This window comes from Formica exsecta, unplaced genomic scaffold (assembly GCF_003651465.1).
Source record: "Formica exsecta isolate Colony F162 unplaced genomic scaffold, ASM365146v1 scaffold80, whole genome shotgun sequence".
Classification (NCBI taxonomy): domain Eukaryota; kingdom Metazoa; phylum Arthropoda; class Insecta; order Hymenoptera; family Formicidae; genus Formica; species Formica exsecta.
In genome coordinates this window covers 1,785,066-1,812,892 of record NW_021853570.1, presented here as the reverse complement: position 1 = coordinate 1,812,892, position 27,827 = coordinate 1,785,066, and the positions used below count along the sequence as shown (strand labels likewise).

The 27,827-nt window shown below is 33.9% G+C and overlaps 1 protein-coding gene across 2 annotated transcripts in view; it reads right to left on the bottom strand.

Annotated features, from left to right (window-relative positions):
* The window catches only part of LOC115244274 (GATA-binding factor A-like), a 63,542-nt gene extending 43,064 nt beyond the window's left edge, over window positions 1-20,478 (bottom strand). For both annotated transcript variants that reach the window (XM_029821821.1, XM_029821822.1), the window contains exon 1: window positions 19,219-20,478. The gene's annotated coding sequence lies outside the window, so the exon portion shown is untranslated. The remainder of the gene's footprint in view (window positions 1-19,218) is intronic.
* Between the last annotated feature and the right edge of the window lie 7,349 nt (window positions 20,479-27,827).

Below are 27,827 nucleotides of genomic sequence, written 5' to 3'. Positions count from 1 at the left end.
GCCCCCCCCCCCCCCCCCCCCCCCCGCCGGTAGGCAGGATGGACCTCGCTTTACAATGTAGCATGTACTTTGTAAGTGTAAAGCGAGGTCCACCCTGCCTAAGGGCGGGGGGGGGGGGGGGGGGGGGGGGGGGGGGACGAGGAAGGCGCGCGGCGATGAGCGAGCGAGAGGGACGGTCGCGTGAAAAAAGGAGAAGAGAGGATTAACGGACAGCTCCCTGAAAATTACATCGCCGACTAATGAGACGCCGATGGGGCCCCGATCGGGCCCCGGCAGTCGAAGAAACGAGACGCGCAACGAAATGGAGAGAGATCGACGACGCGACTTCGCTTCGGATAGCATGAGCCGAAGGATCGTTCACTCCGTTCTTGAGTGCAGGTGTGCGTTTAATCCTCTCATCGACGGGATCCTTTCGTCGCTTTTGCTCTGTTTGTTAAGTAGCGAACGCGAGCCGAATTGCCGGGATACCGGTTTTAACACGCCAGTCGCGGAATTTACTCCGATTATTGTTTCCCCCGAGATCGCATTATTTCATTAAGAAAAGAAGATACTCATAATTTTTCATATATTATTATAGTTATATCGTTACGTCATAGGACTACGCTATTTTGTTGAAGGATTACAACAAACAATATATAACGAGCTAAAATAATATTTTAAAATACTCACAATCTGATTCAGCTATTTTTGATTGAAGAACTTTTTGCGCATTTATTATAAATTTAATAAAAAGTGAATTTTATTGTCGTAACAAATTATGCTGATTATCGCATGTATTATGCATACGCGATCTTAAATATGAGACAATCTTATTGATCACTTTTTGGCAGACAGCGTGGCAACGTTATTATTACAGAAAATTATCGTGATTTTTATCGATTCATAAAACACGATTAACGATCATTTTATGATCTTACGGTAAATGTGAACGCGAATTAAACGGCGCGGTGTCGAAAGTGAATGTGGACCAACGTTTCATTTTCATAACCCGCTAGTAATTCCATTTTTATAATTCCGTTGCGTTAACATTATTTCTTGCAATTAATTCTTGCATCTAATACTATAATCATTTTACTGTCTATTGCTGTATCGAAATTCTTTCTATGAGAACAAAGACTTGATATAAAATATAATAAATATAATTATAATTAAATGCTAAAATTAAAATTGAATAAAGAATTATTTTTTAATTATTTTAATTATGCAGAATTATTTTTTTTCAAATATGGTCATATTAAAATAAAAAAAAAAACCATATGCGATATTAAAGGGATAGAGAAAAATAAAAAAATAATAAAATTTAATATGAGCTATATGTATGTATCTGTGGTACATTAAGTATGCTAGAATAATAAAGTCGGTATGCAACTCAACGCGAACGTGTAAAAATCGGCTAGAGATTCGCGAAGATACTCACCGTCTTCTATTTCCTCATCAAGGGCTAACGATCCAGTTATCTTCAATTTACTCGATACCTCCAACTACCCCTATCACGCTACGCGACCGGAATCACCGTTTAAATTCCCTCATCTTCCTCCTCGGAATTTTACACGCGCGTGTAATACGATCCGTTATCTCGCGACTTTATTCGCGTCTCTCGAGTTTCGGGAGCGAAGGATCGCGGATCGGATCGACGATATTCGCGAGCTCCGAAGAGATCTCGTCCGATACATAATTTCTTCCGCTACCGGATTGCCCCTGTCTTTTCCTCGTGAAGGCTCCGAGTGAGAAAATCGGGTAATATAATCCAGATCGTATCTAGATCGAACGACGTGGGCGAAGTAATGTATACGCGTGTGCGGGGGCCAAGTGCGTGGGCATGTTGCACGATCTCAGTGAAATTAACATCCCTTTTTAAAATTTAATATAATTGATAGAGAGTGTTGTCCGACTCTCTATTTTATAAAGATATATTTTAAAAAAGCATATTCCAGCAATTGTGAAAAGCAATTGATGCTAAAATAAATGTCTGAAGGTGTGATTATTATCCTTGTTGCCTTAACTATTTCAGTCATTTATAATTTTTATAATTTTGAGTGTTGGAATTTTTGTCTGGAAATCTATCTCCCTATGTGCCCCATAAAAAATGAACTTACATAGGTTTATCCACGTCGATATTATTATGAATCACATCGAGAACTGGTCGCGAGTTCATTGTTCCACTTGCCGCGCTCAAACTGCGATTATTTTTCACATTTTATATTTCATAACTTGTTTAATATATGAAGCGTTTTACGCTATCGAAATTTGAAATTGAAATGAAATGGTCGAAATATGGATACGCATTCATTGGAGAAAAAAAAAATAGAAAAAATAGAAAACGGGTGATAATATGATACATCAAATAATTATTGCCATATATCGACCTAAATGTGCATGAAATAATAATTGCTCTTAAATAGATATGACTATAAGTGTGATTTTCCAAATTCTCTTTTTTATTACTTAACAACTTAGCTAATTTCTCCCGATTTTGATATCTATTTTTCAACCTATCGTTTTGAATAAAATAATTGACGTGAAATATTAAGTAGTACGTATGAATAAAAAACTATAACGTCTACTAGAGAAAAAATTGCTGCAATAATTAAGTAATATATTATATATAATATATTGTATAGCTTACGAAGAAATCTACGTTTCAATACTTGTTATTTTACTTATATAAAAAAGAAGTCCAACAAGAGAAAAGATACTTTTGAAAGTGGAAAACGTCACTAGTCCCATCACATCTGCTCTTAATAACTTATACGGGACCGAGAAGTACCGTGAGTACTTTCACCGAAAAATATCCGAAATTCGCACCTCGATCTTATATAACGATATCGAAGCGACTCAACACGCCTACCTAAATTCGGAGGAACGCGTCCTCATAACGGTTTCGTGTATATTCTTCTCGTCTTTCGGGAAACGCGCTCGAGATCCGCGCGTGAAGATTAAGGACGAGCAGAACGCGCTTTGAAATCCTTTATTCGATTGCCGCACGGGAACGTCATCTAAATTTTTTATTCTCTCGCAATAGCCGATCGCGTGTGCGCGCTGGCAGCGAATTTCGATCGTTTATTTCCCGAGTAGCGTGCATCCCGAATCTTTCGGAATGCGATTCGATATGTGATAGAAAGCGCAATCCTACGTGCGAAGATCGTCTCAGGACGACCATGGGCGGCGAAACTCTTTTTTAGAAATAGCGAGGCATATCCGTTATATATTTTTTTCACAGTGTTTTGAAGACGCGAAAAAATATTTTAATATAGAAATAAATTGATAGATTCAATTATCTCTTAATAATAATTACATAATTATCAATTATTGTAGTTTGACACAAAATATAAAAGTAACTTGATTGACCATCGTTCTTTATGCGAATTTTTTAAATAAATTAATATCTAATGTAAATGCAAATTATTATTGTATTTTTTCCATGAATTAAATTTTATAAATAATGTCGGTATCAGTTTGAGGGAAATAAAAACAATAGTACGAGTTTCCATCTTATTTCGACGCCCGTGTGCGATACATACTAAAGTCAATATCCATGTATCCGTGGGTTAATATAAAGTTGCACGACGCGCCGTAATGTAACATGTCGGTTTTACGGACACGCACTTCTGCCGTGGAAAGGCGGCCCAATGTGGCAATGGCGCTTATTTAAGACTCGCAGCACGTGGGTAAGGGAGCATCGAAAGTACTTGCTTGTCGAGTATCTAAATGGTTTATCGATTTGCGGCGACGTCGTCGAGGATAAATGCAAGTGTGTAGACGCGTATATGATTATCCTTAAAGGTTACGCGATTGCGCGATCGTTTGCCGTTATGGTTGTTCCTCTTCCATGGAACCGCGGATAGTCCTCGAAGCTTTACATTGCTGAAAAAAAAAAATCCATTTCGCATTTTATGTATATCGCGGAGAGAACTATATATTTCTTCTTTTCTTTACAAATTATTATCCTGTCTCTTGCAACACACAACGCACTTGTTCGAACGAGTGACGTGATTAAATATTTTTTCGAGTTCGTTAAAAGTTGATAAAATAAAAATCGATTTAAAAAATAAAGGATGCAACGAATGCATTTAAGCAAAGAATCGTGTTGTGAAGAAGGAAGAAGGACGAAAGATTGAGAGGATTCTCGACGACGTCATCGTCTTCGATCCAGGTTTTAGGAACGAGACGAGACGCCAAGCGATAACTAATTAGGCCTAAAAAGCCAACGATCGCTTTCAGAGTGCGCCGCCTTGGTTGTATCCACCTACGCGTTTCTCTGTATGCGTATACGTACGCAGACGGATGGACGTGAACGTATGCATCCCCGAAGACGTGTAAAGGATCTGGTGCCACTTCAGATCGGCGGATCAAGTGGTTTCCTTCTCCTTCTGAAAAGACCGGCACTCGTGTCGAAGCGTTTTTTATCCCAAAGCGATTTATGGAAAGTTAGAGATGTTTGGTAACATCTCGGCGCAATCCTTCCTAAGGATTGTGTCTAGTAGCAGTGAATTATTGTACAATTCATAGACTAAAATTTATGATTGCAGCATTTCATAATTAACAATCTAAAAGATTGGACAAGCTTTGTTAAATATTATAATTTACAGAATATATTGCTTTTTTAAACAAATAATATCAAATAAATTATAATTATGTAGAAAATAATTCTACAAGAGCAGAACAAATAAAAGAATTTATCAAATTCGAAAACAGAATAGAATTATCTGTAATTACGCGAGCTTTTAAAATTACCTGCGAAGGTTAAAAAAAGAGTGAAGTGCAGGCAGAAGGTGACCGACAAGAAAGACACTGATTACAGACGACTGTTTGAAGCGGATGTGAAATAATCGCTGAAGAGCACCCGGTAGTGCGATAACCTATCGTAAAGTAGTCGATAATAGTATGTTCTGATGGTCTTCCGTAACTCGGCCGAATAATTTTCAAGAGAGCGATACCATTTGCAAACTAAATCACGATGAATAATTCTCACCGGACATGTTATATGCATGTTCGTTGTCGATGTTTAAGTTATTTTGTAAATTTGTTCAACATTAATAGAGGTAAAAAAACATTCTTATATTTTTAGCGCATTATTGAGCAATGTTCTTAGAAAAGAAAATTTTCTTGATAAACGTAAACATGAACTCATTACCGTGTGACGTTATTGACGAACAAGCTTAACAATGACTGCGTTATTCTCATTTTATCAGCACTAAACGTTGTAATTTTTACTTTCGTTACACTACATTACTATGAAAAATTTTACTTTTCTTTCTAATCCGTATTTATTTTAAAAAGAGATAGAGAAATAATATTTAATATTATATATAGATATTATAATTACATTCTCTAAATTCTTTTTAATTTAGCATTTTTACAACTACTCAATACGTCGATATTAGCTCCGCACCTGTCAAATGTTAACAGGTTTGATTACACTTATCATCGTTCAGCTTGGGTGTAACACTGCGCAAAAGGGTAAAAAGTGTAATTTCACCCGCATATCGCGCGACACTTGTCCGAGCGTTCGTGAGACGACGAACGTAGGAGCGTGGCTTCGCGTCGCGATAAAAGGCGAGTCCGATACCGAAAGTGAGTGGTGTGTACGAACGTATCGCGATACCAGCGACAGCCATTGTTCTACCATGGTGAGAGCTTTATGAGCGGCCGATAGTCGTACGTATGTCTACGCGAAACACCCTCTTATATAGGAGAGACGTACAGGGAAAAAAAATTATTAGATGTGATATCCGACTTCTAATGTTTCATTTAGGCGAGGGAAGTGTTGGTTTGACAAGTAAATAGTGTTATTGGCTATTCGAATATTAAAAATTTTTAGAGTTGAATTTCTATTATTTTCGTATCAGTTATTTTATGTTAATCGCTATCCACATATTTTTGTCTACGTGATTAAAATGTTTTTCCTTAAAAAAAAAAAAAATTTTTTTTAAATATTTATCTGAAAAAGATATTCAATTAAAAGTAAAATTGCTAAGAGAATAGTGTTGGAAAATGTGATCAACGAAATTTCGGCTTATATTCCGAAGCGAGTGACGTAGATATCGTTATCCTGCTAGGAGAGATAGCGCGTCGTGCACAGACAGGACGACGTTAAAGGAGTCGACGATAACTTCATGAATACTTATCGTGGTGCATCGAAATATGCCGGCACCGCCATTCTTCCACCACATGAGTTTTTATCTAAACAGCTATTTCCCGCACCGCGATACGGTCTGCCCGTGTGTTAACCGGCAACAATAGCTTCGCCGACTAATTATCTATCTCGGCGCGTAATTTTTACGAGGCTCGTCGGGACCGAGAGCGGAATCGATTTTACGCCTACTCGTTAAACGAAATTACCTTACCGTGTTAACATTTACCTCTTCATGAATATGATCAGATTTCACACGTTAGTAATTAATTGCACAATGGATCTTTAAAAAGTAATTAATCTCGCTCTCTGATCTTATGTGGACGATAAAATTAATTTCGAAGTTTTTATGAAATTTCTATAATTTTAGGAAATCTGGAACTCTTTGAAAAGAAGCTAAAATTTTATTAATTATATCGAAATTCTAAAAATGAGATGATAAGTTCACAGAAGAGCTTGGCAACTGACAGCATTAAAGAACGATTTTAATTGCTGTGCGTAAAATAAGAAGCGCTCTTGGGATGACGCTCGAGGGTAAGTTGTGGATAAAAAAAGAAAGAGGCAAGAAATATTCAGGTAACGGGATGTTTCAGACATCGCGATGGCGGCGCTGGAGAGTATCTCGTGCAACAGATGCTGGATTATTGACGATGTCTGGCGCAGCATCTCGATAGATAAATCGATATTTATGGGTGCTATGATTCCGCCAGCTGGATCTGTTTGCTTAATTTGATGATATCGATGAAAAATATGTTTATTTATGTCTATATAAAGTACGATTGTTGTTATATATATATTTATTTACTGCCATACCGATTAAAAGTTAATCACGCGGTTGAAAAACATATTATAAATTATAACGCAGGAATTTTTGCTAAATTAAATAATATCTGTTCGCGCAAAACAAGTAAAGGTCAAGTAAAATTTAACGCGACGAATATTTGTAATATCAATTTTAAAAAATTTGATAACATTTGCAACGATAAATCTCTTTATCGTAAAATCAAGGAATATTTTAATACTTTTGAGGTAAACATATATATTTCACACGATTATCTTATATTTTTCATTAGCTATAATTTGTACGCGTATTTTAATTTTTAATAGTTATATGTAGTTTTTTTTATTTCTAATGCTATGTTTCATATGCAACGTGCTAATAGTCGAGGAGCGGAAAAGTCGTGCTCAGACGAATATTTTAATACTTTTGAGGTAAACATATATATTTCACACGATTATCTTATATTTTTCATTAGCTATAATTTGTACGCGTATTTTAATTTTTAATAGTTATATGTAGTTTTTTTTATTTCTAATGCTATGTTTCATATGCAACGTGCTAATAGTCGAGGAGCGGAAAAGTCGTGCTCAGACGGAGGCATTGTTTCCAATTTCGCGTTTCAGATAACGACGGACTAGATAACGAATTGTGACGGCTGTAGCTCGTGACTATCGCTTACACACCAGATGCGGCGGTAATGTCATGCCATGCAGTAAAATGTTTCATATTCTCGATCGTAATAACCGTTAACCGATATTGCGGCACAACCTCGTCGAGCAATTCGTGATTTATCGGCGACCGTCGTGTTTCTCCGAAGAATGTATCGAACTATTTCCACATCTGGAACACACACATAAACGAAACCTGCAACGCGACCGTGCGAGCGGAGCGATAAACTTTATATTCGCCATTTTATTCGCAACCGTCTTACGGCAATTCGTGATTTAGCCTTAAAATTCAACGCGCGCATGAAATTCGAGAAAATTGTTATGTTTCTTTTTACTAAATTATTTGAAACTCCGTGTATTAATTTTGTTAGAAAAATTTGTGAAGCTTTTATTTTTTATACAAATCGGAATTTGAAGACCCCGTCAATTCGTGTATTTATTTTATACTGTTTCTTATATTACAATACTTTCAGCGACATCTAATCTTCATCGCTATTACAGCAAAGTAAAATAAACGCTACTGTACTTGAGAAAATTTATGCGAAGATTATTAATTTCATTTTTAAATGTTACATTTTTCATACTAATTGGCACAGATTAATAAGATCTATATATATACAGTCCTTAAGTGCAATTATTTATAGCTTATATATCGAATTGAAAGGCATCTATCTTTTCGGTATTCTACTTAGAATAATTAACAGTAATGAATGAGATTAATTGATAACGACTGGCAGCTAACATCGGATCGCTCTTACTATCACAAGTCGCTCGATACTGCCGATAGGCCGTTAATCATCTTCTTCTGGATCAGCAGTTTCATCACGCGAATCCTTAACATCTTGTCATAAAAATAGCATTTCTTAACCGCGTGATATAAACGGCGACACCGGGTATAATATAATCTTCAATATATGCTTCAAAGGTCTACGCAAAGCAGTATCGATAATTACCGAGGATATCGGTGTTTCGCACCCACACATCGGAATGCTCATCAACCTCGCAAAAATTATCAGCGCTGCATAATAATATAATGCATAATCCAAGCAGAAATAGACGTAAATTAGCCTTTTTAATCGAGGACGTGTAAAAGAGGCGAGCAAGAAAGTCCTCTGTTATTATAATCGATAGCGAAAAGATGCGTGAAGAAAATCCGAACGTATAAAAAAATCTACGTTACTGATTGATATCGATCTTGTAATTAATATCAATTCGCAATTCAATATCGACATGAATGTGATATGAGCGGAAATTTACAAGTGTGGACGCGCGATGATGAAGGTTGCTAATACTGTTTCTGTATGTGAGCTATCGTCATCGTTATTATCGCTAATTAACATCAACGCGGAAACGGCGACAGAGATAAGGAGAGAGAGAGAGAGAGAGAGAGAGAGGGAGAGTTATATGTAGTTTTTTTTATTTCTAATGCTATGTTTCATATGCAACGTGCTAATAGTCGAGGAGCGGAAAAGTCGTGCTCAGACGAATATTTTAATACTTTTGAGGTAAACATATATATTTCACACGATTATCTTATATTTTTCATTAGCTATAATTTGTACGCGTATTTTAATTTTTAATAGTTATATGTAGTTTTTTTTATTTCTAATGCTATGTTTCATATGCAACGTGCTAATAGTCGAGGAGCGGAAAAGTCGTGCTCAGACGAATATTTTAATACTTTTGAGGTAAACATATATATTTCACACGATTATCTTATATTTTTCATTAGCTATAATTTGTACGCGTATTTTAATTTTTAATAGTTATATGTAGTTTTTTTTATTTCTAATGCTATGTTTCATATGCAACGTGCTAATAGTCGAGGAGCGGAAAAGTCGTGCTCAGACGAATATTTTAATACTTTTGAGGTAAACATATATATTTCACACGATTATCTTATATTTTTCATTAGCTATAATTTGTACGCGTATTTTAATTTTTAATAGTTATATGTAGTTTTTTTTATTTCTAATGCTATGTTTCATATGCAACGTGCTAATAGTCGAGGAGCGGAAAAGTCGTGCTCAGACGAATATTTTAATACTTTTGAGGTAAACATATATATTTCACACGATTATCTTATATTTTTCATTAGCTATAATTTGTACGCGTATTTTAATTTTTAATAGTTATATGTAGTTTTTTTTATTTCTAATGCTATGTTTCATATGCAACGTGCTAATAGTCGAGGAGCGGAAAAGTCGTGCTCAGACGAATATTTTAATACTTTTGAGGTAAACATATATATTTCACACGATTATCTTATATTTTTCATTAGCTATAATTTGTACGCGTATTTTAATTTTTAATAGTTATATGTAGTTTTTTTTATTTCTAATGCTATGTTTCATATGCAACGTGCTAATAGTCGAGGAGCGGAAAAGTCGTGCTCAGACGAATATTTTAATACTTTTGAGGTAAACATATATATTTCACACGATTATCTTATATTTTTCATTAGCTATAATTTGTACGCGTATTTTAATTTTTAATAGTTATATGTAGTTTTTTTTATTTCTAATGCTATGTTTCATATGCAACGTGCTAATAGTCGAGGAGCGGAAAAGTCGTGCTCAGACGAATATTTTAATACTTTTGAGGTAAACATATATATTTCACACGATTATCTTATATTTTTCATTAGCTATAATTTGTACGCGTATTTTAATTTTTAATAGTTATATGTAGTTTTTTTTATTTCTAATGCTATGTTTCATATGCAACGTGCTAATAGTCGAGGAGCGGAAAAGTCGTGCTCAGACGAATATTTTAATACTTTTGAGGTAAACATATATATTTCACACGATTATCTTATATTTTTCATTAGCTATAATTTGTACGCGTATTTTAATTTTTAATAGTTATATGTAGTTTTTTTTATTTCTAATGCTATGTTTCATATGCAACGTGCTAATAGTCGAGGAGCGGAAAAGTCGTGCTCAGACGAATATTTTAATACTTTTGAGGTAAACATATATATTTCACACGATTATCTTATATTTTTCATTAGCTATAATTTGTACGCGTATTTTAATTTTTAATAGTTATATGTAGTTTTTTTTATTTCTAATGCTATGTTTCATATGCAACGTGCTAATAGTCGAGGAGCGGAAAAGTCGTGCTCAGACGAATATTTTAATACTTTTGAGGTAAACATATATATTTCACACGATTATCTTATATTTTTCATTAGCTATAATTTGTACGCGTATTTTAATTTTTAATAGTTATATGTAGTTTTTTTTATTTCTAATGCTATGTTTCATATGCAACGTGCTAATAGTCGAGGAGCGGAAAAGTCGTGCTCAGACGAATATTTTAATACTTTTGAGGTAAACATATATATTTCACACGATTATCTTATATTTTTCATTAGCTATAATTTGTACGCGTATTTTAATTTTTAATAGTTATATGTAGTTTTTTTTATTTCTAATGCTATGTTTCATATGCAACGTGCTAATAGTCGAGGAGCGGAAAAGTCGTGCTCAGACGAATATTTTAATACTTTTGAGGTAAACATATATATTTCACACGATTATCTTATATTTTTCATTAGCTATAATTTGTACGCGTATTTTAATTTTTAATAGTTATATGTAGTTTTTTTTATTTCTAATGCTATGTTTCATATGCAACGTGCTAATAGTCGAGGAGCGGAAAAGTCGTGCTCAGACGAATATTTTAATACTTTTGAGGTAAACATATATATTTCACACGATTATCTTATATTTTTCATTAGCTATAATTTGTACGCGTATTTTAATTTTTAATAGTTATATGTAGTTTTTTTTATTTCTAATGCTATGTTTCATATGCAACGTGCTAATAGTCGAGGAGCGGAAAAGTCGTGCTCAGACGAATATTTTAATACTTTTGAGGTAAACATATATATTTCACACGATTATCTTATATTTTTCATTAGCTATAATTTGTACGCGTATTTTAATTTTTAATAGTTATATGTAGTTTTTTTTATTTCTAATGCTATGTTTCATATGCAACGTGCTAATAGTCGAGGAGCGGAAAAGTCGTGCTCAGACGAATATTTTAATACTTTTGAGGTAAACATATATATTTCACACGATTATCTTATATTTTTCATTAGCTATAATTTGTACGCGTATTTTAATTTTTAATAGTTATATGTAGTTTTTTTTATTTCTAATGCTATGTTTCATATGCAACGTGCTAATAGTCGAGGAGCGGAAAAGTCGTGCTCAGACGAATATTTTAATACTTTTGAGGTAAACATATATATTTCACACGATTATCTTATATTTTTCATTAGCTATAATTTGTACGCGTATTTTAATTTTTAATAGTTATATGTAGTTTTTTTTATTTCTAATGCTATGTTTCATATGCAACGTGCTAATAGTCGAGGAGCGGAAAAGTCGTGCTCAGACGAATATTTTAATACTTTTGAGGTAAACATATATATTTCACACGATTATCTTATATTTTTCATTAGCTATAATTTGTACGCGTATTTTAATTTTTAATAGTTATATGTAGTTTTTTTTATTTCTAATGCTATGTTTCATATGCAACGTGCTAATAGTCGAGGAGCGGAAAAGTCGTGCTCAGACGAATATTTTAATACTTTTGAGGTAAACATATATATTTCACACGATTATCTTATATTTTTCATTAGCTATAATTTGTACGCGTATTTTAATTTTTAATAGTTATATGTAGTTTTTTTTATTTCTAATGCTATGTTTCATATGCAACGTGCTAATAGTCGAGGAGCGGAAAAGTCGTGCTCAGACGAATATTTTAATACTTTTGAGGTAAACATATATATTTCACACGATTATCTTATATTTTTCATTAGCTATAATTTGTACGCGTATTTTAATTTTTAATAGTTATATGTAGTTTTTTTTATTTCTAATGCTATGTTTCATATGCAACGTGCTAATAGTCGAGGAGCGGAAAAGTCGTGCTCAGACGAATATTTTAATACTTTTGAGGTAAACATATATATTTCACACGATTATCTTATATTTTTCATTAGCTATAATTTGTACGCGTATTTTAATTTTTAATAGTTATATGTAGTTTTTTTTATTTCTAATGCTATGTTTCATATGCAACGTGCTAATAGTCGAGGAGCGGAAAAGTCGTGCTCAGACGAATATTTTAATACTTTTGAGGTAAACATATATATTTCACACGATTATCTTATATTTTTCATTAGCTATAATTTGTACGCGTATTTTAATTTTTAATAGTTATATGTAGTTTTTTTTATTTCTAATGCTATGTTTCATATGCAACGTGCTAATAGTCGAGGAGCGGAAAAGTCGTGCTCAGACGAATATTTTAATACTTTTGAGGTAAACATATATATTTCACACGATTATCTTATATTTTTCATTAGCTATAATTTGTACGCGTATTTTAATTTTTAATAGTTATATGTAGTTTTTTTTATTTCTAATGCTATGTTTCATATGCAACGTGCTAATAGTCGAGGAGCGGAAAAGTCGTGCTCAGACGAATATTTTAATACTTTTGAGGTAAACATATATATTTCACACGATTATCTTATATTTTTCATTAGCTATAATTTGTACGCGTATTTTAATTTTTAATAGTTATATGTAGTTTTTTTTATTTCTAATGCTATGTTTCATATGCAACGTGCTAATAGTCGAGGAGCGGAAAAGTCGTGCTCAGACGAATATTTTAATACTTTTGAGGTAAACATATATATTTCACACGATTATCTTATATTTTTCATTAGCTATAATTTGTACGCGTATTTTAATTTTTAATAGTTATATGTAGTTTTTTTTATTTCTAATGCTATGTTTCATATGCAACGTGCTAATAGTCGAGGAGCGGAAAAGTCGTGCTCAGACGAATATTTTAATACTTTTGAGGTAAACATATATATTTCACACGATTATCTTATATTTTTCATTAGCTATAATTTGTACGCGTATTTTAATTTTTAATAGTTATATGTAGTTTTTTTTATTTCTAATGCTATGTTTCATATGCAACGTGCTAATAGTCGAGGAGCGGAAAAGTCGTGCTCAGACGAATATTTTAATACTTTTGAGGTAAACATATATATTTCACACGATTATCTTATATTTTTCATTAGCTATAATTTGTACGCGTATTTTAATTTTTAATAGTTATATGTAGTTTTTTTTATTTCTAATGCTATGTTTCATATGCAACGTGCTAATAGTCGAGGAGCGGAAAAGTCGTGCTCAGACGAATATTTTAATACTTTTGAGGTAAACATATATATTTCACACGATTATCTTATATTTTTCATTAGCTATAATTTGTACGCGTATTTTAATTTTTAATAGTTATATGTAGTTTTTTTTATTTCTAATGCTATGTTTCATATGCAACGTGCTAATAGTCGAGGAGCGGAAAAGTCGTGCTCAGACGAATATTTTAATACTTTTGAGGTAAACATATATATTTCACACGATTATCTTATATTTTTCATTAGCTATAATTTGTACGCGTATTTTAATTTTTAATAGTTATATGTAGTTTTTTTTATTTCTAATGCTATGTTTCATATGCAACGTGCTAATAGTCGAGGAGCGGAAAAGTCGTGCTCAGACGAATATTTTAATACTTTTGAGGTAAACATATATATTTCACACGATTATCTTATATTTTTCATTAGCTATAATTTGTACGCGTATTTTAATTTTTAATAGTTATATGTAGTTTTTTTTATTTCTAATGCTATGTTTCATATGCAACGTGCTAATAGTCGAGGAGCGGAAAAGTCGTGCTCAGACGAATATTTTAATACTTTTGAGGTAAACATATATATTTCACACGATTATCTTATATTTTTCATTAGCTATAATTTGTACGCGTATTTTAATTTTTAATAGTTATATGTAGTTTTTTTTATTTCTAATGCTATGTTTCATATGCAACGTGCTAATAGTCGAGGAGCGGAAAAGTCGTGCTCAGACGAATATTTTAATACTTTTGAGGTAAACATATATATTTCACACGATTATCTTATATTTTTCATTAGCTATAATTTGTACGCGTATTTTAATTTTTAATAGTTATATGTAGTTTTTTTTATTTCTAATGCTATGTTTCATATGCAACGTGCTAATAGTCGAGGAGCGGAAAAGTCGTGCTCAGACGAATATTTTAATACTTTTGAGGTAAACATATATATTTCACACGATTATCTTATATTTTTCATTAGCTATAATTTGTACGCGTATTTTAATTTTTAATAGTTATATGTAGTTTTTTTTATTTCTAATGCTATGTTTCATATGCAACGTGCTAATAGTCGAGGAGCGGAAAAGTCGTGCTCAGACGAATATTTTAATACTTTTGAGGTAAACATATATATTTCACACGATTATCTTATATTTTTCATTAGCTATAATTTGTACGCGTATTTTAATTTTTAATAGTTATATGTAGTTTTTTTTATTTCTAATGCTATGTTTCATATGCAACGTGCTAATAGTCGAGGAGCGGAAAAGTCGTGCTCAGACGAATATTTTAATACTTTTGAGGTAAACATATATATTTCACACGATTATCTTATATTTTTCATTAGCTATAATTTGTACGCGTATTTTAATTTTTAATAGTTATATGTAGTTTTTTTTATTTCTAATGCTATGTTTCATATGCAACGTGCTAATAGTCGAGGAGCGGAAAAGTCGTGCTCAGACGAATATTTTAATACTTTTGAGGTAAACATATATATTTCACACGATTATCTTATATTTTTCATTAGCTATAATTTGTACGCGTATTTTAATTTTTAATAGTTATATGTAGTTTTTTTTATTTCTAATGCTATGTTTCATATGCAACGTGCTAATAGTCGAGGAGCGGAAAAGTCGTGCTCAGACGAATATTTTAATACTTTTGAGGTAAACATATATATTTCACACGATTATCTTATATTTTTCATTAGCTATAATTTGTACGCGTATTTTAATTTTTAATAGTTATATGTAGTTTTTTTTATTTCTAATGCTATGTTTCATATGCAACGTGCTAATAGTCGAGGAGCGGAAAAGTCGTGCTCAGACGAATATTTTAATACTTTTGAGGTAAACATATATATTTCACACGATTATCTTATATTTTTCATTAGCTATAATTTGTACGCGTATTTTAATTTTTAATAGTTATATGTAGTTTTTTTTATTTCTAATGCTATGTTTCATATGCAACGTGCTAATAGTCGAGGAGCGGAAAAGTCGTGCTCAGACGAATATTTTAATACTTTTGAGGTAAACATATATATTTCACACGATTATCTTATATTTTTCATTAGCTATAATTTGTACGCGTATTTTAATTTTTAATAGTTATATGTAGTTTTTTTTATTTCTAATGCTATGTTTCATATGCAACGTGCTAATAGTCGAGGAGCGGAAAAGTCGTGCTCAGACGAATATTTTAATACTTTTGAGGTAAACATATATATTTCACACGATTATCTTATATTTTTCATTAGCTATAATTTGTACGCGTATTTTAATTTTTAATAGTTATATGTAGTTTTTTTTATTTCTAATGCTATGTTTCATATGCAACGTGCTAATAGTCGAGGAGCGGAAAAGTCGTGCTCAGACGAATATTTTAATACTTTTGAGGTAAACATATATATTTCACACGATTATCTTATATTTTTCATTAGCTATAATTTGTACGCGTATTTTAATTTTTAATAGTTATATGTAGTTTTTTTTATTTCTAATGCTATGTTTCATATGCAACGTGCTAATAGTCGAGGAGCGGAAAAGTCGTGCTCAGACGAATATTTTAATACTTTTGAGGTAAACATATATATTTCACACGATTATCTTATATTTTTCATTAGCTATAATTTGTACGCGTATTTTAATTTTTAATAGTTATATGTAGTTTTTTTTATTTCTAATGCTATGTTTCATATGCAACGTGCTAATAGTCGAGGAGCGGAAAAGTCGTGCTCAGACGAATATTTTAATACTTTTGAGGTAAACATATATATTTCACACGATTATCTTATATTTTTCATTAGCTATAATTTGTACGCGTATTTTAATTTTTAATAGTTATATGTAGTTTTTTTTATTTCTAATGCTATGTTTCATATGCAACGTGCTAATAGTCGAGGAGCGGAAAAGTCGTGCTCAGACGAATATTTTAATACTTTTGAGGTAAACATATATATTTCACACGATTATCTTATATTTTTCATTAGCTATAATTTGTACGCGTATTTTAATTTTTAATAGTTATATGTAGTTTTTTTTATTTCTAATGCTATGTTTCATATGCAACGTGCTAATAGTCGAGGAGCGGAAAAGTCGTGCTCAGACGAATATTTTAATACTTTTGAGGTAAACATATATATTTCACACGATTATCTTATATTTTTCATTAGCTATAATTTGTACGCGTATTTTAATTTTTAATAGTTATATGTAGTTTTTTTTATTTCTAATGCTATGTTTCATATGCAACGTGCTAATAGTCGAGGAGCGGAAAAGTCGTGCTCAGACGAATATTTTAATACTTTTGAGGTAAACATATATATTTCACACGATTATCTTATATTTTTCATTAGCTATAATTTGTACGCGTATTTTAATTTTTAATAGTTATATGTAGTTTTTTTTATTTCTAATGCTATGTTTCATATGCAACGTGCTAATAGTCGAGGAGCGGAAAAGTCGTGCTCAGACGGAGGCATTGTTTCCAATTTCGCGTTTCAGATAACGACGGACTAGATAACGAATTGTGACGGCTGTAGCTCGTGACTATCGCTTACACACCAGATGCGGCGGTAATGTCATGCCATGCAGTAAAATGTTTCATATTCTCGATCGTAATAACCGTTAACCGATATTGCGGCACAACCTCGTCGAGCAATTCGTGATTTATCGGCGACCGTCGTGTTTCTCCGAAGAATGTATCGAACTATTTCCACATCTGGAACACACACATAAACGAAACCTGCAACGCGACCGTGCGAGCGGAGCGATAAACTTTATATTCGCCATTTTATTCGCAACCGTCTTACGGCAATTCGTGATTTAGCCTTAAAATTCAACGCGCGCATGAAATTCGAGAAAATTGTTATGTTTCTTTTTACTAAATTATTTGAAACTCCGTGTATTAATTTTGTTAGAAAAATTTGTGAAGCTTTTATTTTTTATACAAATCGGAATTTGAAGACCCCGTCAATTCGTGTATTTATTTTATACTGTTTCTTATATTACAATACTTTCAGCGACATCTAATCTTCATCGCTATTACAGCAAAGTAAAATAAACGCTACTGTACTTGAGAAAATTTATGCGAAGATTATTAATTTCATTTTTAAATGTTACATTTTTCATACTAATTGGCACAGATTAATAAGATCTATATATATACAGTCCTTAAGTGCAATTATTTATAGCTTATATATCGAATTGAAAGGCATCTATCTTTTCGGTATTCTACTTAGAATAATTAACAGTAATGAATGAGATTAATTGATAACGACTGGCAGCTAACATCGGATCGCTCTTACTATCACAAGTCGCTCGATACTGCCGATAGGCCGTTAATCATCTTCTTCTGGATCAGCAGTTTCATCACGCGAATCCTTAACATCTTGTCATAAAAATAGCATTTCTTAACCGCGTGATATAAACGGCGACACCGGGTATAATATAATCTTCAATATATGCTTCAAAGGTCTACGCAAAGCAGTATCGATAATTACCGAGGATATCGGTGTTTCGCACCCACACATCGGAATGCTCATCAACCTCGCAAAAATTATCAGCGCTGCATAATAATATAATGCATAATCCAAGCAGAAATAGACGTAAATTAGCCTTTTTAATCGAGGACGTGTAAAAGAGGCGAGCAAGAAAGTCCTCTGTTATTATAATCGATAGCGAAAAGATGCGTGAAGAAAATCCGAACGTATAAAAAAATCTACGTTACTGATTGATATCGATCTTGTAATTAATATCAATTCGCAATTCAATATCGACATGAATGTGATATGAGCGGAAATTTACAAGTGTGGACGCGCGATGATGAAGGTTGCTAATACTGTTTCTGTATGTGAGCTATCGTCATCGTTATTATCGCTAATTAACATCAACGCGGAAACGGCGACAGAGATAAGGAGAGAGAGAGAGAGAGAGAGAGAGAGGGAGAGAGATCACGCTTATACATATTCATATTCTAAATACTAAATACATTATAATCGCGTAGCATGCATCCTGATAAGCGCGACGGTCATCCTCTTATCGGTCTTACATTTAGTCGCGCGATTCGCGAAGATCACCGCGGCGTTTCCGCGATTACGTTAATTTTGTTTTGGCTACGATGCGGCAATTAATAATAATTAAATTTACGGTCGCGATCGCTGACTCAAAGATATATTTAAAATTTTATCGCACTTGAATGATGAAGATCGATTAAATAGATGAAGAGAAGCTGTTGGGAGTCCGCGATGTATTATCTTTCATTTTTTTCATAAAGATAATTTATAAATATGCTGTCTTAATACATATACAGTAGATATATTTTTTTTTTATAATAAAATTTCGCGCTCCAAGAATATTTCGCTATCGTCGAAAATGCAGTGTAATACTCACGTGTTATCAGTCAGCGCTTGGCATCCTCGCCTTATGGAAATTTATTTGGCCCGGAAATGTTCGTAGCAAGACAAACATATGATTCTATACAGTTTTCTCTTCGGCACTATGTATAATTTAATAGAGTACGACACGTATCACTTTTCACTCTTTTCCTCTTTTCTGTGGACCTCGCTAATTAATTTCTTCTTTTGTAAAAAAAAAGATATATATATTTGCCGGCTACATTAATTGTTAAACTCGGAAATTCTCGGCGATTTATGATCAGGATAGTTTCATATTGCTCGAAATTTGTTTTAATCGCGATCTTTGTCGGAACAAATATCCATGAAATATTTTATCAGCTATGATAAGTAATTACTTCACACTAATTACTCGCAGTTTATTTTTGAGTCAACCAAGAAGTCAAAGGCGTCAGAATTCGAAAAAAATTCGTTGACACATTACCCGCACTAATAATAAGTCACCATGAACTATATTCTATCTGTCAAGTTTCGAGATCATTATCAGTTTTAGACAGATTTTTCTTATTTCCAGAAGAAGACACTCGTTCTTTCGCATAGCGGGCTTTTATCTTGGACTTTGTCACATTATTAGCGGAAAATCTTCTATATATATTCGATTTTATTTATCTTCGATATTTATCAAAAATTTTATACAAGTAATAATTTTTGATGAGCACGATATACGACAGGAAATAATCTGAATCTTTTTTTTTTTAAGGCAGTGCATTAAGATCCACGATCGATCCAAATTTAAATTCTCTGAGAAAGCTAATAAAATTTATGAGACCCCTCTATATTTTAGATAATAATTCACATTTCTATCGGAATATCGTATATATTTTTTAATATTTTAAGTCCATCCACTTAGTCTTTCTTACAGTATCCAAAAAAAATGTTTATATATCAATTAATTCGAGTGCACTGTCGATTCTAAAGGATATTATTCATCGCATCATCACGCTCGTCACAAAACTTCGAAATTACACTTTCGTAATATCAGAATATATTATCACTTCCATTCACCCCCAATTCAGCAATAGTCGAAAGCTTCCAGGATGAAATTCAACAATTCCAAAGTCAATCCAACTCAATTCAATTATAAATTCATGTAGTCTATCATTGTCTGGTTGATTCCTCTAATTTTCCAGGATCATGACCCGGGGAATCTAAACGTGTTCACACTCGCGTCAGTATTCGTGTATATGAGGTAACACACAGAACTGCGCCTCCAAGACGTGGTGCAGCCGGTGACTGCGTCTCTGAAACTGTCCTGGACAGTCACCTCTCCGCGTTGGTGCCGCGGGACGCGGGGTGACCGTGGCACGGAAAGGCAGCGGCGACGCCGCTCGAGTAGGGTCAGGTCCACCGGGAAGGGATGGGATCGCGGTGGACAAGGAGGGGTGAGAACGGGCATAGAATCCGTGGAGGGATCGTCGGATCCGTTGGCGACCGGACTAGGCGGGTACTCCGGATCAGATCGCGGTGACTCTCAAAGGCGGAGCGAATGACGCCCACGTGCGGAAACCGAGGTCCCGCATTCAAGGAGGCGGTGACCACGCTCTCGAGATCGATTTTTATATAAAATCTTTTTTTTTTTCCCTTTTCATCCGGGCCCTTTCCCTCTTTCTCTCCGCGCGCGTCCGCGTCTGCGTTTCGCTCTTCGTCTTGATCGCTCCGTCTCTCTCTCTCCTCGTCGACGGTCGCGCGTTAGCCTCCGTCTCCTTTCCGCCTTGTCGCGCCTATAATGTCCGACCAGATCGGACGTGGATAAGAAGGCGCGCCGGGTCGTTCCTCACGGATATCTTCGGGTATCCACGCCGCCTTGAGTCTGACTTATGGTCTACCTCGGTACAGGGTCCGGAGGCTTTTTGGCTCGCTCGCCTCGCGAGATCCGTATGTGTGTGCGTGCCTCGATCAGCCATGCTTGGATATAATTCTTGTTATTAATGGAATTTTTCTACTCTAATCAGTATTTTATGTCTACATTTTAGAACAGATTTGCTCAAATAGGTCACTTGAAAGAATTCACGTACGTTTCAGACATAGATATTTTATAGAATTTTTTTCCACAGTGTAATTAAATTAAAAAAAAAATACTTAATTCTAATATAACTAGGTTTTAAATTTTAATGTTATTTTTTTCCAAATATTTTTAAGTGTTTCGATTTGTATCCTTTTTTTGTCCTATCTCTTAAAAATCTTAACTGAAATTTGCGGTAGCGTGAAATAAGGATGGTCAAAAATTGATGTCAAATTTAAAATCGCTATGAGTCATTAGCTCACGTGAAAACAATAGAAAAGAGATTACGAGAGAAAAACCACGTGACTCACGCAAGTACCGTCGGAAACTGTCAAATCGCGCTATCAAAATTTTCCGCTTAAATCGTATAAAGCTTAGATAGTACGAATAACTCTAGTTTATTTTTCCATCAACTGTCATCGATATCAGATGATATTGATAATAATGTAACGTGGAGTGCATATATCGGAAAGTAGTTACTAATCAGCCCCGTCGTTATTCGCAGAGATTGCAACGAAAAATACGATCGTGGCTTATTTCGTTAATTGGAAACGCGAAGTTAATTGCCAGTCGATTAAGGCGCGATTACTCTCTCGTCGTTACTTATAATAAATCAGCTGCCTGCGCTTCCAGATAAACGCGCCGCGGTTTTTAGTAGTCGTTGCTTAACCGCGTCGACTATATACGCTTTTCGTATCTCTGTCGCAATTGCAATTAACGGGCGAGATTTTTTCGAATTAACACGGACTCGCGAAAAAGAAATCTGTCAAACACAGAGAATAACCGTGAGAAGATTTCGCGATAGCAAGACGATTAGAAGAGATGACAATGCAACATTATCAAAAATAGTTAAGTGTTTAAAAGCACTCTCTTCGAGAAAAAGGCTGAGTAATTATGCTCACGCTTTTGTACTCACTTCGAAATTTACACGTATATATTTGAAAAATGTGTTCCCTGAAAAACCCTCGGCAAGTACTAAACTCCGATGACTCCGATCCTAGATAAGAAGATGACACGAAACAAAAATTTTACGATATATGTAATGAAGAGAAAGTTTACTTGTAATTGTTAAAGCGTTATTGTGCTTGGCATATATGAAGCATAAAAGACATCGTACATATCTCCTGTGTCATCTCGTGATATACTGCTCAAGAATGCAGTATGTATTTCTTACACTATGAATTACAAAATCGTGAATTATAATCTCTAATATACAATTCGCAAACTAAAAGCGCCCTCATAGTCGGATTGTTTATTTTATAGCTCGGTGAGCTGATAATGAAGTTTGAAATTCCCCCATATGTATACTGTATGTAATATTTCTTCATAAATTGATACTTAAATTATTTATGAGTAATCAACGATCGCATTACAGCTCTTTAATTATTTAACGGTAGATGTTTTTCAATTTTAAAGTCGTGCTGTAGAAAATTGAGTCGGTTAAGAGATTTAAATAATTAAACAAAATATCATTTATTATTCTTTATATTAGCATAGTTTTTAATTATTTTTATATAAGACTTATTATTTCAAGATTTCAGATATAAATATAAAGACAGGATTGCTGTCAGAGAATAATGTAATTAATATATTTTCGCTGGCATTTTTAATTAATTCAATACCGATACGTCAAGTAAAATTTATCATTACTCGCTTGTTCCGGTAACAGAAAAAACATTATCAAAGCATTGATAATAGTCAAGAAGAGCGTGTACACATCCATGTGCGACATAATAAACGCAGTAACGTAAACGTGGAAACAAATGAAAACACGTGGAAAGCGAAAATCACAAAACAAATTAATCTACTTAGAAATATCTTGTTGCGCATTAAATACGCGATTGAAAATTCAAAAGATACGATTGCGCCATGTCATTATAGTAGGCGAGTCTCATCAAGATGCGCGAACAAAACGAGAATGTGCTCAAGAAATGCAACGACGAAAGGTTAGCTAGATATTCTCGCTCGCGCTATCACCGCTCGCATTAATCAACTGCATGTGGCGGTGGGATCTTTATACAATTATAGTAACCGTCGCAGCGCGCGTAACATCGTGAGAGAGAAGGAGAAAGGGCTATAAATTTTAATAATTATTTTTCGCGATCAATTAAGAGACAATATACCGATCCCTTCTATCAATTCTGTCCGCCTTGTGAAAAGATTCTGCTCTTATTACGGGAGAAATGCCGCAATTAACCTTTACTCTTATAATTATCAATAATTTTGACAATTTTTATCAGACAGTGTATTCTTTTTTTGTACTACATTTATTTATAGCCGCAATTCTTTCAACGCGAGATTGACGACGAGCACCATCGATTGTAGATTCGCTATATTTAGTTGCGATATTTATATAAATCATTTCATTGCACGCATCGTGCCAAGACCCTTGCGAGAGCTGATATCGTAATACTAGAAGTACATATACATATACGAAGAAAAATCGATTCTTTTTCTTTCTTTTCTTTTTCTTCTCACCATTTTTCCTTTTTTTCGCAATACTTTCTTTAAGGAATTAAAATTTTCCGTTTTCAATAGAAGTGCAAAATATCTACCTGAAAAAGAAATGCAGGCATCGACCAGGAGTAAATGCCTTCTGTGTGTGGGTATATATTTTGAAACCGGTCTCTTAACGGGATATAATTTGAGATGATAATTTTAGCTGCATCGCATGTGCAGTTTTTCTCATTCTTGACTAATCGATGTTTCGTGGAGATTTTTATACTATTGACGTTAATAGTTTTAATTTTGAATATAATACGCGGGAGAAAAGGTTAATCTACACAGTAGTCTCTTCATAGTCCTAAAGCAGTTTATTCCTATTGTCGACTTTTCAGAAGTATAGTTTAAGGATATTTAAAGATGTTTCACACAAGATGAAGAACGTTGATAATGGCTTAGTCAAAAGAGGTTTTCTCGCATCTCGAGTTTCCCGATACAAAAAGATACGCATCTAGGTATACATCTTCTTAAGAAATTGTAAATCTTCTTAAGACACTCATCCTCTCCTGGATGACTAATGTGCCTTGCGAATAATAAGCTGCGCCTGAAACAATATCTTTTGTCTCAGGCGTAACCTCCTGCTGCTGCTGTGTGCATAACAATTGCCTGTAATGGAGCTATTTTTCAGCGGTCGTCCCAGATTTATGCTTTATCGTGACACGATCTCGACTACCGAAACGCCGAGATATTATCGTTCTTCCTTCATAAGGTTTTGTCATGTCGCTCCAGGGATTAAAATACCGGCGGTAATCGATAATATTAGCAGAGAGAAGGGTGGAGAACGCGACTCGTCTGAGATCGAGATGAAAGCGCATTTCTAAAAATGCACTTTCGGCCGAGGAATGCAAATGATGAAGTTAAGGCAAGAATGTATCTTCGAGAAAGAAAGAAAGCGAGAAAGAAACACACGCGGCAAGTTTATCGAAGTTTGGCTCGAGTCGTGTAATGAATATACGAAACGGGGACTTTAAGCCTTTCAGCCAAGAATTTTTTTTCTAATGTGAAAATTATTCAACGTTTATGTGTATGTGTGAAGCTAAGAAAAACAATTTAATTTTTATTTAAGAGTATTTAAGAGTATGAAAAACTCTGTCTATATATAAAATATTCTCATTAGATATAAAGATATTCAAACTTAGATATTCAAACATCACTGATTAAATTGTTAAATTAATTTTGTTTGAATTAATTGAATTGTTTAATTAATGATCACGCATTATTATTCCAAAATTAAATATAGTATTTGATTAATTCTTGAATGAATGATATACCGTGCAAAAATTTTACTCTTTAAATCTATTCTAAATTAAAATCTTCAGGGAGTAAAATATAATTTATTTGTTTCTATTCTTTTTTTATGTGACATATTTTTTTATATCTTTTGATTTCCGTTAAAATTCGATCACAGTTGTCAGCTTGATGACTGATCGAATACGCGACGATGGTATTTTCATGACGACAAAGTAACATCTAATGGAGCTGTTTTCTCTCTATCGTCTTCCAGTTTTCTTTTTTATCTAAACACGATCTTGACTACCAATTGTCGCGATACGATCTATACGAAATCCCTCCGAGCAGATACGCGTGGTTTCGTGATCTCCGTTGAAAAGAAACAGCTACAAAAGCATGTCGTCGATTCCTTTTATTCGTCACACGAGTTTCGCGACTTGAATTTGTATTTCTCCGTCTCTCTCAGCTAATTCAGCATCTGAAATACATATTTATTCAAGTTAGTAATAGAACAAAGTCTGTATTAAACTTATAGGATATATCAAATTTAAAATATGAAAATGAGAAGAACATAAGATAAAACAATATGACACGCAACACATATATATTTATTTTTTGGAATAATTTGTATTTAATAACATAAATAATATAGTAATGTGTTTTTAAGATAGAAAATGTGTAGTGTACATGATTGCGAGATATTATTTTTCTCGATTTATCAATAATAGCAATACCGAAATCGTTTACCATAAATCTTTCTTCGGCGATCAAAATGACTAACGCATAGTTAAGCGATCTTTTCTCGTACTCTGTACAAATACTCTCTCGATATTATCGCTTTAGCGTAATCACCGTGATTTACGAATGCGTGTCCGTCTTGTGCGAGCAGGATCGTTCACTCGTAAAGCTTTATCGGATCGTAAATACCACGTTCGACTACCGAAATATTTATATCGGGTTTCTCGATAATACCGAGCATTATAATTAATGCTACCGTTTCTCGCAAATGACGTGGAATAAGCCAAAGGACTTCATACACAAGTACTTCGAGTATGTTATTCTGTAACACGCGATAGAAAATATCTGCAAATATTTTTACAAAGTTTATTATGGTTATTGACATTGGTACACATTGACTCTCTGACTTGCTTCTGATAATATATACATATATAAACTTTCTATAATTTTTTATGAATTTTATCGAAACGGGATGATAATTAATATTACATTCAAGAGATTTGCATGCACGCACTTTAAAGTTGCGTAACAAAAGGTCCCTCGTAATCGCGCTTTTTTGAGAGATTCCTCCTTTGGATGCATGCGCTTCTCTGAGAGGATAATGTGGTGTGCTTACTTGTATAAAATAAAAGAACGCGATATCTTGCGATACCGAATTAAACATCACAACATAGTTGTTGAGAGATAAAACACTGTTATTGAGATAAAAAAAGAAAATAGTGTTTTCTCGACGGAGTTACAATGTTCTTTCTCACAATAAACCGGCGACGTCAAAAATTCCCGTCTCTCGCGCGCGTAGTGTGCGCAAAAAAAAAAATAAAATTTATAAAATATCACTAATTTATGTCCCGGTCATACACAAGTACTTCGAGTATGTTATTCTGTAACACGCGATAGAAAATATCTGCAAATATTTTTACAAAGTTTATTATGGTTATTGACATTGGTACACATTGACTCTCTGACTTGCTTCTGATAATATATACATATATAAACTTTCTATAATTTTTTATGAATTTTATCGAAACAGGATGATAATTAATATTACATTCAAGAGATTTGCATGCACGCACTTTAAAGTTGCGTAACAAAAGGTCCCTCGTAATCGCGCTTTTTTGAGAGATTCCTCCTTTGGATGCATGCGCTTCTCTGAGAGGATAATGTGGTGTGCTTACTTGTATAAAATAAAAGAACGCGATATCTTGCGATACCGAATTAAACATCACAACATAGTTGTTGAGAGATAAAACACTGTTATTGAGATAAAAAAAGAAAATAGTGTTTTCTCGACGGAGTTACAATGTTCTTTCTCACAATAAACCGGCGACGTCAAAAATTCCCGTCTCTCGCGCGCGTAGTGTGCGCAAAAAAAAAATAAAATTTATAAAATATCACTAATTTATGTCCCGGGCCGGAATGCGCAGGAGCGTCCGGACGATGGTTCCATCATGGCGGCATCGTAAACGGGGCGACTAAAGTATATACCGAGACGCGGCCAGGGTGTTCTCTCGGGGAGAACGCTCGCGTCGATTTCTTTCCCGTCGTGGAGTAGTCGATGAGGGGGGAGGGGGGGGAGAATGGCCAGACGGGGGGACACGGGAAGGGCAAGAGTGCACTTTCCGTGCACTCACACCCCTTCGACCATTCGTCGTCCATTAGCGGCCTCGATGTGGAATGCAATTCCCCGACAGAAGGCGAGAGGGACGAGGCAAATGGCGGAAGGGGGAAGTGAGAGGGGGGAGGAGAGGATAAGATCCCGGGAATTGAAGCTGGAGAAGCATGGGAGGAGGGAGAAGGAGAGACAGGAAAGAGGGAGGGTTGATAGGAAAAATTTAGGGGAAAGAGGCCATACCATAATCGTATGGAGAACGATAAAAAGGGAGAGAAAGAGAGAGAGGGGGAGACAATTTATTTCACGACTTAGGATGAGGAGATAAATGTTCAAAGTTGACAAAAAAGTTCTCTAGAAAATCCATAGATGAATTTCACGTCTTTTAAAAGCCTAAATTTGTGAATATATATATAAAATATATTTTAACGCCTCTGTTCATAAATTTAGTTTATTATACGGCTATTATAATCACACATTATCTTTTTCTATATATATATATATT